The sequence below is a fragment of the Danio aesculapii genome, chromosome 11, assembly GCF_903798145.1.
Source record: "Danio aesculapii chromosome 11, fDanAes4.1, whole genome shotgun sequence".
Lineage (NCBI taxonomy): Eukaryota > Metazoa > Chordata > Actinopteri > Cypriniformes > Danionidae > Danio > Danio aesculapii.
In genome coordinates this window covers 32,089,660-32,102,922 of record NC_079445.1, presented here as the reverse complement: position 1 = coordinate 32,102,922, position 13,263 = coordinate 32,089,660, and the positions used below count along the sequence as shown (strand labels likewise).

The 13,263-nt window shown below is 35.6% G+C and overlaps 1 protein-coding gene across 3 annotated transcripts in view; it reads right to left on the bottom strand.

Moving 5' to 3' along the window:
- Positions 1 to 13,263, bottom strand: part of diaph3 (diaphanous-related formin 3) — a 475,404-nt gene that overhangs the window by 398,115 nt on the left and 64,026 nt on the right. The window lies entirely within an intron of this gene.

Sequence of the window (13,263 nt, the reverse complement as noted above, 5' to 3'; positions counted from 1 at the left end):
CCTAACAGATCACTCAGATCTTTAGCATCAAGTAAATTAGAAATTACAAGAGTTCAGTCAAAGCAGGGTGAATCCACCTTCAGTTACTGTAACCCCCACTGCTGGAATCAGCTTCCAGAAATTCCAGACGTAATCCTCTGATCATTTTTAATAATTAAGTAATTATAGATAAATAAATAAGTAATTAAGATCTCAAAACTCAGGGCTTCTGGTAGTACCTAGAATAGTCGAGTAAAGGAGGTCGAGCCTTCTCATTTATAGCTCCTAAACTCTGGAATAGCCTTCCTGATAACGTCCGAGGCTCAGACACACTCTCCCAATTCAAAACTAGATTGAAGACCTATCTCTTTAGTAAAGCATACACTCAGTGCACCACTTAGCGGTTTTCCACACAGGTTCTGCATCTTCTTTTTATACACTATGAACAGCAGCTACGCTAATTATTCTCTTTATTCTCCATTTCCACCTGGGGATACTCTTCCCGAGGCCCTCAGACTATGCAGAGTCACTGATTCGATCCAAGACCAACGAAGAGATGATCCCAAGGTTTCCATATCCTGGACCAGGCCGTATCCTGAGCAGCTACTGTGGTGGTCATGGAGGAGTGGAGAACATGAGACTGATTCCTGCGACACTCCAGGGACAGACAAGTCTTCGCTGAGGCCACCTTCGAGCCTCCGCCGCTGAGACTGCAGCTCTGCACATGACGTTTGGCCAGCGGAGAAATTAAAATGGTCGTGCCCAACTGAGTCTGGTTTCTCTCAAGGTTTTTTTTTCTTCACTTCCGCCATTAGTGAAGTTTTTTTCCCTCTCTGCTGTCGCCACTGGCTTGCATGGTTCGGGATCTGTAGAGCTGCGCATCGTTGGATTTGCTCTTCAGTGTTTGGACTCTCAGTAGTGATTATTAAACCACACTGAACTGAGCTAAACTGAACTGAACTTAAACACTACAAACTGAACTACACTGTTTCAATTTACTATGACCCTTTATGTGAAGCTGCTTTGACAAAATCTACATTGTAAAAGTGCTATACAAATAAAGGTGAATTGAATTGAATTAATCCAACATTAGGCAAGTTTGAATCAAAAGCACTGAGTTATGTCCGACAGATCGCACTATTGTCTTTCTTTTCTTTTTCATTCCTTTAAAACATTTAACACATTTTAATCTGTTTTTAATCACTTTTAATTCTTTGTTGGTTTTATTTTTTTGTTTCTTTTTATTCTTGTTTATGTAAAGCACTTTGAATTACCATTATGTATGAAATGTGCTAAATAAATAAACTTGTCTTGCCTCGCCTATATTGTGATATGAGATTTTTTGTTCAAAATACTTCAAAATATCTTTATGAATTAGTCATAAAGGTTCAGAATCACTTGAGTTCAAGTAAATGATACATTAATTTTCATTTTTGGATGAACTATTCCTTTAACAGAACATAATGAGAACTCCTAAATCAAACCCTAATATGTAAATCTATAGTATCTTATGCTAGTGCTATTTGTATATCATTGTGGCTGCTACTACTACTGTGCATTCGAAAGTATCTTAGAATAAAATTAGGAAAACAATAACTCTAATCCAAAATACATGTGTTCATGGTATTTAAAAGAATATTCTAATTGCCTGCAGCACACAATAGGAAAATAAATAAATTAAATAATCAGGTCACAGAGCAATACAAGCACATGGTCAGTTTAAAATGGGCCTCACGATTGTGCCTTTAATTGTGTGTGTGCCCCCTCTCTTTGACGGCCATACATCCATTGTCATAATCACAGCTCATTGTCATGCATAAGCCTGATTCATTAAAATACACTCCATTACCAAACCTACAGTGTAATTATGAGATAAAGAATTTATCACATGCGCTGAAATGCAAATCAAAAAGGTGTTCTTTCTTTCTCCATTAAAGTAATTGGTTTGCAAACACAGCCTTTCAGCAATGGCAAAAACTCAATTGAGAGTAGATTGTGAAAAGGCTATCATGAAACCTTGGAAGGAATTACAGAACTGCGCTTAGGGGAGTTACAGTGTCAGGGGATGGAGAGGAAGAAAGTTGACAAAGATACCATTTCAAATTGAACAAGTAAAAAAAATTGGACGGCCATTTCTCTCCTCCGAATGAGCAGAAAAGCAACACTGCATTTCTAAAAAGGAAAGGTGAAGTAGAGAGGAAAAAGGGCCTGATTTGGTTTAATATCATGCCTGTCTTATTTCATTGTGCACCTGCAATTTTCAAAAAAGCTTTTGTCGACAATAGAATTCACATTTATCCGGCAATTATCTCCTGAAAACCACAGGGGGTACGTCATCACGGTAAAACATCCATTTTTCCATAGAGGAACATTTGAGCTGTTATAATACCTTTCTTTGGAAATTATTCTTCAGAAAGGCAGACAACCACAAGATGCGCAATTAGTCAAAAAGAACGGAAATGATTTTCCAGCAGCATGACGCGGTAAACAGGTGCACTACCAAAAACCATTTTAGCCATCTTTCAGGACCAAAATAGCTGGAAGTGTTCAAAGGTGAAGCACCATCGGCAGCACCACCACCACTGAAATGAATCGACTTGGTTTAAGGGTTTGCATTATTTACTAAAAAACGTGAAAAACACTCATTTGTAAATCAATCAGGTGCAGCCTTTCAAGATTAAAAACTAGAGAGACGTAATTATTCATGCATCGCTTTATCCTTTTTCTCCTGTTGTTCACAGGCAGCTCAACAGAACTTATTGAAGTATTAAAATAACTATGAAGAGACCTTGAGGAGGGGATCGGGGGAAAAGAAAAAGGGGTGAGCATTATGCAGAGTTCTCTCATTAACACATTAATAGCAGCTTTAAAACAGGTGTGCTGATGATTTTGAGTTTATAAGCAATGAAAAGTCCCTTAGTGAGTCGCAATTATAAGTCAAATGTTTCTAACGATTCTATAAAAATAATAATGACAAGACATAAATGCTTAGATTCATTCTCGAGTTGCATGGGTAATAGTTTAAAGTTTCAATCTTGATTCAAACATCTATACCACATGCTATTATACAATTTGCAGCAGTCATTTATAGTTATTTATAGTAACAACTTCAGGCTTTAGTACTTTCAATTGTACAGTATTAACTCAGAAAATCACATCACAGAAGAACTGATAAAAAAAGATGGTGAAAAGTCTAGAAAAAAAGATTGCATCAGTTTGTAGTAGATGGAGATAAAGAACAGAAAAGTATAGGCAACTGAATCATTTGTTCAAGTGATTCTTTCAAAAATGAAGATACAGTTGAAGTCAGAATTATTGGTCCCCCTTTGAATTTTATTTTCTTTTTTAAATATTTCCCAAATGATGTTGAATAGAGCAAGGAAATTTTCACATTATGTCTGATAATATTTTTTTATTCTGGGGAAAGTCTTATTTGTTTTATTTTGGCTTAAAAAACATTTTTAGATCAAAATTATTAGCCCCTTTAAGCTATATATTTTTTCAGATAGTCTACAGAACAAAGCATCGTTATACAATAACTTGCCTAATTACCCTAACCTGCCTAGTCAACCTAATTAACCTAGTTAAGCCGTTAAATGTCACTTTATGCTGTATAGAAGTGTCTTAAACATCTAGTAAAATATAATTTACTGTCATCATGATAAACAAAATAAATCAGTAAAGACAAATGGGTTGTTAGAACTATTATGTTTAGAAATGTGTTGAAAAAATCTCTCTGTTAAACAGAAATTGGGGAAAAAAATAAACAGGGGGGCTAATTATTCAGGGGGGCTAATAATTCTGACTTCAACTGTATATCTAATAACTAAAAGGAGGTTTTTATGATATCATGAGCTCTGATTTAAAACAAATAAAACTGAATTCATCTCTAATGGTAGAGCTCTATTTTACACTAGGGCTGGCCAATAAATCGATTTTATCGATGTTAAGTTCACATCGATTTGTTTGAATAAAAATCGTTTTTCACCCTAATAGCTGAGGCTCCCCTCTGGGCTCCCGTAGTTCCTCAGTCATAGAAACACACAAACAACATGCAACGAGCAGAGGAGAACTGTTGCGCTCTTTCAAATAAAATGAAATGAAAGACCACACGGACGCACAATTAAGCCTTACAAAAAAAGGACATCATTCTGAGCATCCACCGCGGATACCTTGTATTCTCACAGTGCGAAGTAATGTTAATGGATAAGACACTTAATGGAGAAGACACATATATGAAAGGAACTGTTACCAGGTATATACAATGCAAATATAATGTTGGATTCCACCATTGCTGTTTCCAGATAAATGACATGACCCAGTCGCAAAGACGTTACTGTAAATATCAACACTGATGAAACTCACTCTGGGCACTAGACTAATCTACCAGATTCAGTGACCCCACGCAAATAAAAGCGATAAAATTCAACCCACTAACCTAATTTGAGTAATTTTTATGAATTGATAACACAAAATAAAAATAAATAAACCTCTAAAAGCCTTATAAAACCCATAAAAGTCCATTATAAATATATACTTGTATTCCATTATAAATATAGCCTGTGAAATTTGATCTTTTTTCCTTTCTTTATATCCTATAACTACAATTATAATAAGGTTACATAGGTTAATAACCGACTTCCGGTTATGGCGAGGTGCTGAGAGGTTACAACTTTTTATATCTGCTACTAGTTTGTGATTAATCATACAATACCAACCAGAACTGTATTTAAAGTTTAGCAACTCGAATATAAAAAGTATTGGTAGGTAAAATGTCACGCAAAGGTGTCAAGAAAGACAAGAAAAAGACCAGAAATGAAGATGAATATTCCGAGGGTCAAGAAACTAATGACGCATGGCAGCTGGAGGCCCTGACGAAGATGATGACGAAATAGTAACTTCGGGTGGAAATAACAAAGATATTATGAAAGCTACAATGTCCTTGAAAAGTGGACTTTATAAGAAAATTGATGGAGTCAAAGCAACAATTACGGAGATAAGGAGATAAAGGAATGCACAGGGCGTATAGCACAAGCGGAGCAACACATTTAGATTTTTTTTGGGTCATATCGCCCTGCCCAACTTCACACTTTTGCATCATTCATTATATAACTGCAACAACTAAACTTTCTGCACTAATAATCTGTCTTTCAATCAGTGCTAATCTAAAATGAACTCGCACATCTTTCATAACCTTTAGACCTCAGATCTAATCCTCTAAAGTTTTCTAAGTATAATATCAGCGTTTAAATGAAATTGGGTATAAAGGTAAAAACATTAGATGTTCTTTTTAACTTGTTAAACTTTTACCATCAGTAATATCCACATAATCGGTTTCAGGTTGAGTGCTTAAGGTTCTCTAAGCACTTTTTATAACACTACGGGGAAATTAACAGAGCACGAATCTCCTACAAATGTTCTTACGCCTGAGATTTAATCCAAAATATAGAATCCTATCAGTTTAACTCAGTACACCCTCTCAGGTTCCTCTCCTTTCCAAGAAAAGCTTCGTGAACTTCAAGAAATTTAGATTAAGCCATAACTTAAGAGGCAAGGAGTGAGCTACACTTAAAAGGTGTGTAAATGTCAAGTGCTTTAATACAGCCATAAATAAAAGAGATAAAATAAAGAATATGAATCTGGTGTCACAGAGAGCGGTGGCACAGACGTGTCTATCTGCGGGAATTAAGAGATTATAGCGAAATCTCAGCATCACTTTTTCGGTGGGCTCACAGCAGATAGCACCTAATTCCTGTCTGGAATCCACTGGGGTCAATCGTCGACAAATGGAGAAGTGGAATTTGCGGGTTATTGGCAGAGGATCTGTAATAGGGCTGACATTTACCATCAGCCTCTCCCTGATAATAATGACCATTTCTATGTGAAGCACAAAAAGAAAAGCTGTCCTGAACACCATTACACGATAAAACCCCAAGTTCATAAGTGTGGATCAGTCAAGGACAGGAATTAACTTAAGGTACAGGGAATTTTGGAGTGGATGGCTCACCTTCAACCCCTCCTTAGGCTCCAGTGAGTGCTGCACGTGTCCCACTTGCAGCCCTTTCAAAGGCAGGTCAATGGCAAGAGATAATTAGCACATAACGTATGATTAGCTGCATAAAGACATTATAAAAATGGACTATCCTTAGGGCAAGGAAAGGCGTTTCAGTACAAGCATACACTTGAAAGACTCAAGAGGGTGAAAAATGTGATCTCTAAGATGGAGGAAAGACTGGAGAATTTTACATAGAAGACGTTCACTGTTACATTAATGTAGCAAGTAATTAACAAACAAATATGGCAGTTCAGCTGATGTCAGGATTTCAAAAATGGAAGAAAAAGAAAATCATATATTGACATATGTATGCTGCAAGTTAGTAACATGCAAATAATAACTGGGTGGGAGAAAACAAAAAAAACATCTGTGCATCCATTGTTTTCATACTTCTGTGTCAGAAGGTAAATATAAGCAAAAAAAATTGTAGAAGACAAGTGTGGTAGAAAAACACAGAAAATAATGCAACGCCATGTGCCACTAATAATGAATGTTTGCCTCTTCAGCTGTTGCTAGGGGTACAGCAGATATTTTGCAAAAATAAGGGTAGGCTTTGGGGGGTTTCAAAAATACAGCTTCATTTACTACACTTGGCATACAAAAGCATACCAAAACCATTTGTGCAGGAAGAAAAATATTATTTTGAATCTTGTAGTCAGCCAGTGGAGTTGCTGTGTAATTATATATAAACATCTGTCGAGCACTCATAAAAAATGTTTGCTTTTAGTAAAATGTAAATGGCTATATTTTATATTTGCAAGTAGAGCTGCACAATATATCGTTTCAGCATCGATATCACATTGTATGCATTCACAATAGTCACATCCCAAAGATATGCAATATCCAGTTTGAATTATAGTTGACCAGGAACCACAGAATTGTATTTATTTGCTGAATCTACATGGAATTTATAGGATTTATGCAAAAAAAAAAAAAAAATTCTTACTTTGAATTTTGTCTTGTCTCTAGTCCAAATATATACACATCAAAGCGAAAACAAGATTATTTAACTTAGCCCAGTGTACCCTTGATAATTACCCTAAAACAAGCAAAAAAATATATATAAATATTCTCATTCATTTATTTCTTCTGACAGTGAAAACTAACAATTTTTTTTATTTAGTCTAAACCTTTTTTTTATATATATTTGGACTAGAAACAAGACAAAAAGAATAGCATTTGTTTGCGTTGTGATTTCATTTATGTACCTGAATACTGTAAGACTGTTTAGAAAACCATCAAAAAGTGGTTTTCAAACTGTCTTGTGAAACTATTCATATTGCAAGCAAACAGTGTTTTTATGCAAGCAAACCATGTGCTTAATGCAAATATACACTTACTGGCCACTTTATTAGGTTCACCTGTCGGACTGCTCTTTAACGCAAATTTCTAATAGGTCGATCTAATGGCAACAACTCAATGCTTGTAGGCATGTAGACATAGTCAAAACAAATGGCAGGTAGGCAAGTGACTTTGAATGTGGCATGGTTGTTTGTGCCAGATGAGCTGGTCTGAGTATTTCAGAAACTGCTGATCTACTGGGATTTTCACACACAACCATCTCTAGGGTTTACAGAGAATGGTCTGAAAAAGGGAAAATATGGAGTAGTTAATTCCAGAGGTCAGAGGAGAATGGCCAGACTGGTTGAAGCTGATAAAAAGGCAACAGTAACGCAAACAACCACAACCGAGGTATGCAGACGAGCATCTCTGAACGCACAACACGTCCAACCTTGAGGCGGATGGGCTAAAGCAGCAGAAGACCAGGTGCCACTCCTGTCAGCTAAGAACATGAAATTGAGGCTACAAGTCTCACAGTCTCATCAAAATTGGAAAATAGAAGATTGGAAAAACGTTGCCTGGTCTGATGAGTCTCGATTCGGATAGTAGGGTCAGAATTTGGTGTCAACAACATGAAAGCATGGATCCATACTGCCTTATATATCAATGGTTCAGGCTGGTGGTGGTGGTGTAATGGTGTGGGGGATATTTTCTTGGTACAATTTGAACCCATTGGTACCAATTGAGCATCGTGTCAACACCACAGCCTACCTGAGTATTGTTGGTGACCATGTCCATCCCTTTGTGACCACACTGTACCCATCTTCTGATGGCTACTTCCAGCAGGATAACACGCCATATCATAAAGACAGTGATACTGAGTTCACTGTACTCAAATGGCCTCCACAGTCACCAGATCATAATCCAATAGAGCCCCTTTAGGATGTGGTGAAACAGGAGATTCGCATCATGGATGTGCAGCCAACAAATCTGCAACTGTGTGATGCCATCATGTCAATATGGACCAAAATCTGAGGAATATTTCCTTGTTGAATCTATGCCAGGAAGGATTAAAGCAGTTCTGAAGGCAAAAGGGGGTCCAACACGATACTAGTAAGGTGTACCTAATAAAGTGGCCAGTGAGTGTATATAATGAAACCAAAAATAGATTTTAGTTAAAGCCTGTGCACAAAATATATGCATTGCTTTTTCTCAAATCCTCAAAAGAAACCTAAAGAACTTCACATCAGGCAGTTAAAAATAAAGATGTTCATCCAGCATGACCAGACTCGGCTCCAAGTCGAGCCTCTTCAAACTTGGCAAATATCACAATTACAATTCAGACCTAGAAAACACTTCTTTCTAAGACCGCAACTAAAGATGCCAGCAGATAGACGCATTTCTGCATTCAGTGGACAAAAAACAGCAAGGCTACTGAGAAACATAGTTACAGGCAAGAAGGCAGAGACGGATCAGCTCCCAAAGTCTCAATAACGCAGCCGAAAAGCCCTGCTGAACTCGAGAATGTTCTTCACTGGTCACTTCACATCACCAGTCGCTGAGCTTACCCTTTCCCTCCCGAAGCAAATTAGTTTTAGGGACACCCTCCGGGTTGATGTGTTTCAGGGTTTAGACAAGTAAATGCGGATTTGATTGCTTGTCGATGTCCAGCGGTGACCTCTCAGCATCCCGCTGGTCAAGAGAATTAAGAGGCGAACAGAATGACACCGCTTCCCTCACCAAGACCATAGAAAAAGATCCTAGACTGGACTAATAAAGCTTGCCAATCTGGCAACCGCTGAGCTTTTCATTTCTCTAGCTTCAGCGATGAGAATCACTTGCTGTGACCCACTACTTAAGACTCCACTGACATTTACTCCAAGAGAGAGGATGGTGTTGTGTCTACAATGACAGTCGCGTGGCAGTAATATGGTGTGAGAGTATTAAAAACTGACTGTGTGAATGGACTTGGTGGCTTGCAGTAACTACTTTCTTTATTACTTCAAAAGTAATGTCTGATGTTCTATTAACATTTAGGTATTTGCCAAAACACCTAGAAAGAAATGTGCGATATAAAGCATGGTGATGCTGATAAGTGTATTGCAAAGTGTTCAGGATTCATAGACAGAGATGAATGTGTGGATAAATCCAAGGCTGGATATTTCAGAAGATTAAATGACCCTCAGCAGTACACAGTGTGAGGTACAAAATGTTAAAAAGAAGTAGTTATTGGATGCAGACTGAGGCCAAAATCAAACAAGAACAGCTATAGCCTCAGGTTTGAACAACCACACTTTCAAGAGAAATGGTGGAAGTAAGAAGCACAGTAGAGAGTCCCTGTAAAATGAAAGCGGGTTCAGCAGAGTTGATGAGCAGGCAATGTGCTTTTTTAGCTTGCCCATTAAAATCACTGCCAATTAATTCCTGTCACTGTTAGAGAACTGAACACACATGTAGTATTTTACACTAAGGAAGCTAATTGGGTGTTTTCAAGAGTAAGAAACTGGACAGAGGTTAGAGAGATATGGTAAGGAAAGCGCATACAAAAGTTAGTTAAATTAGTGAAGTGATATGCGGAGAAATGTTAAGCATGAAATCATTAATATTAAATTAGTCTAAAAATGAATAAAATAAATGAATCTGTAATGGCTGGTCAGGATAAATATTGAATGATGGGTCCATATAAAGGACAGGTAGAGACAGATTAATGAATTTCAAGAAATTACATTTGTAATTTGGTTTTATTCACCTATTTTAGCTTTGTGTTTACCTGCATACGTGTCTGTGTGTTAACAGAAGCATGTACATTTGCATAGTTTTTCAGGTCTGCATTTACTGCTGAAAAGTCACATTAAACTCAGGCTACGTGCTTTAATTGTAAGAAAATAATTTTCAGTGGCCACAAAAAAATTATTATAATTGAACAGAAGTAATTTAAATCAGTTATGCTAACTTACTTTTACCCAATTTGTTACAATACTACAATTACCAATCAAATATATAAATCATTAATTAATTAATTAAACAGACGATTACATTTGTGGGGTTGTGGAAAAATAAAAAATTAAGGTTGGGTCATTCACCAACTACAATAATAATCTACGACTAGGGATGAAACAATTAACCAATTTCACCATCAACCGCACTTTAATTAGTCATGGTTAAAGTGCTTCTCAACACTGCGTTTCTGTACAGAACAAAAACTGCTTCAACTAATCAAAGTTATGCCAACTGTATGCTAGTTTAAAGTTCTGAGCTTGTAGATGGAGGGTAATAAGCACACACACTGGATTACCTATGGATGGGGCTATTATCTAAGGGCCATTCACATATTGCATCTTTTGCACGCTTGTGCTTTCCAGGAGAACCTAGTTTAAAATAGGCATTGGCCGGATAACCTTGGATAAAAATATCACGGTTTCAAGGTATTGTGATTAATGCTCTAAAATAAGATATTTTTAAATGTCTGGGTAAAAAAAAAAATCTTTTTCCCCCATTGAACAAAATACATTTTATTTTAGAAAACATTTATAATATTTTGGAGCAGCAAACTTGTCAGGCTAAATAATTGACTTCTGCTTTCTTCATTAGTTTCAAAAACAGATTTCTTTACAACACATAAAAAAACATTTAAAAAATAAATAAAATACATATATCTTAGGAATAGTATAACAGAAAATTTTAGCGGTTATAAAACATTGACTTTTCCAAACCACGGTAAGCCTTGAAAACAGTTATCATCCCATGCCTAGTCGAAAACATCTGCCGCAAGCCATGTGACAAGTACTGACCGATCAGCTTCATACTTTGTATGGAATATACTCATTTCTACTCTGGTCCAAAAAGGGAAACTAAATACAAAATGAAAATACCAAACAATATTGTAACAGTAGTTAATCAAAAGTTCCTTTAATACAGGTTCAGCAGCCCTTGACTACATTTCTTCTCTTTAAAAGGGAAATACTTAAATGATTAAATTCTAGATTTACATTAGACAAATACAATTTTTTTCCTATTTTTTTTATTTATTTATTCATTGTTCTGTCATTTATTTTCAGTGTAAATTGATTACTTTTGTTTAATATTTATGTTTTAATATTTTAAGAGCAAATATAAATCGACTATTGTTCGTTTATTATTATTTTGTGTTGTATTATGTGGTTACTGAGCAGCAATAAATAACATTTTAAAATATAAGTTTTCATGTGATTTTTTAAACTAGTAGTGTTTTGAAATGAATGAATGCATAATAATTACGATAACCATGAAATCAGGTATATTGGTCAGACTATAATTGTACAACCAAAATCTATAATCGTTGCATCCCTATGTACAACTACAGAAATGTGAGTGTGAAAGAAACTCAAAGGTTTCCTTCAACAACAGAGTAGAAACTATCCTAAAATAACTCAAGCCTATCTCAGCTTTAGAATGGAAATGCGGAAAATTGGCTGAAACAAGGCTAGGCATTACATAAAACATAAAAAACATAATTCACTATTTTGTTGGCCTCTTTACAAAATTCAATCAATATTTACATTCACAGTCGTTTTTCCACAAATACTGAATATATAAGGTAAACCAAGGTGCAAAGTTCTGTCTCCTGCATCAGACACGCTGACTTCTCTGGAAGTGGTGTATTTGTACAGAGCACCAAGCTATGCTACATCTGTGTAGACGATTATTCACACCTGTGCTCACTGTATCCATCTTCATCACCACTGGCAGCTCCTACTGAAAAACTGCATCACCAACTTGGTATGAGATGTGGGATGTTGTGTGTTTGTGGTCGGAGACTAAAGTAGCGGGAGAAAAACAAAGGCTGAGAGAAACAATACTCACAGAGGAACATATGCTTCAGATTATAATGATGAATAGAACTTTACAGGAACAATCGTAGGTGGTGTTTTTCTATAGAACATGACAAAGCTCAGAATAGCTGAAGGTACCAGATGACAAATATTCATATTCTCATCTCCATATATAGACAGATTTATACAGGAGAAAGACACACGTGATGAATAAGTCTGACTTAGGGCCAGATATGCACACGCTCATGCTTTCTACACCTCCCTTTCTTCATGTGTTCAATACTTTTTTTTTCCCTGGGTCTTTTCATTTTATTAAACATAACTTCATTTGTAAACTAATTAGATTTGTTTTCTTTACATATGTGAATTTCTTTGGTTGTTAGCAACTAGGCATGGGCCGGTATAAGATTCTAACTTTATGATAACCTTGTATAAAAATATCACGGTTTCACAGTATCAAAGAATCGTGATTACTGCTCTAAAATATATTCTTTTCAAAAGTCTGGGTAAAAAATAAAAACTTTTTCCCCTTTGAAAACAATATATTTTATTTTTTGAAAGACTTTGACAATATTTTGGAACAGAAAGCATGTCAGGCTAATAATTCAAATGTAAAACTGTAAAAAATCTTATGTGCTATTTACTAAAAAAAATTGTGGTAACACTATTGCACGTATTATTTTTAAGTAAATTTCAAGACTTGATTTTTTTAGCAAAAACCACTTGAATGAATCATGTGAAAATTACTAAATGTTTTGAGTGATAAATGAAGATTTTAATATTATTAGCGGAATGTGCTTTTATAATTTAAGCTAATCCACCACCATTTACTCATATTTATTTTTTTAACGAAAACCACTTGAAAGAATCATGTGAAAATGACTAGTTTTTTAAGTGATAGGTGATGATTTTAATATTATTAGTGGAATGTGCTTTTATAATATATGCAAATAAATCACCATTTACTCAAATTAATTAATGAAAATTACTCATTCATAAAATGTCAAATATTTAATGTATAATGAAATACATACACAATACATTTAGGCCAAATATCATTTTATTACATGTTACACTGATAACAAAATGGTACAATATGTTAAACAAATCTATGTAAAATTTACAGCAAGGTTAATC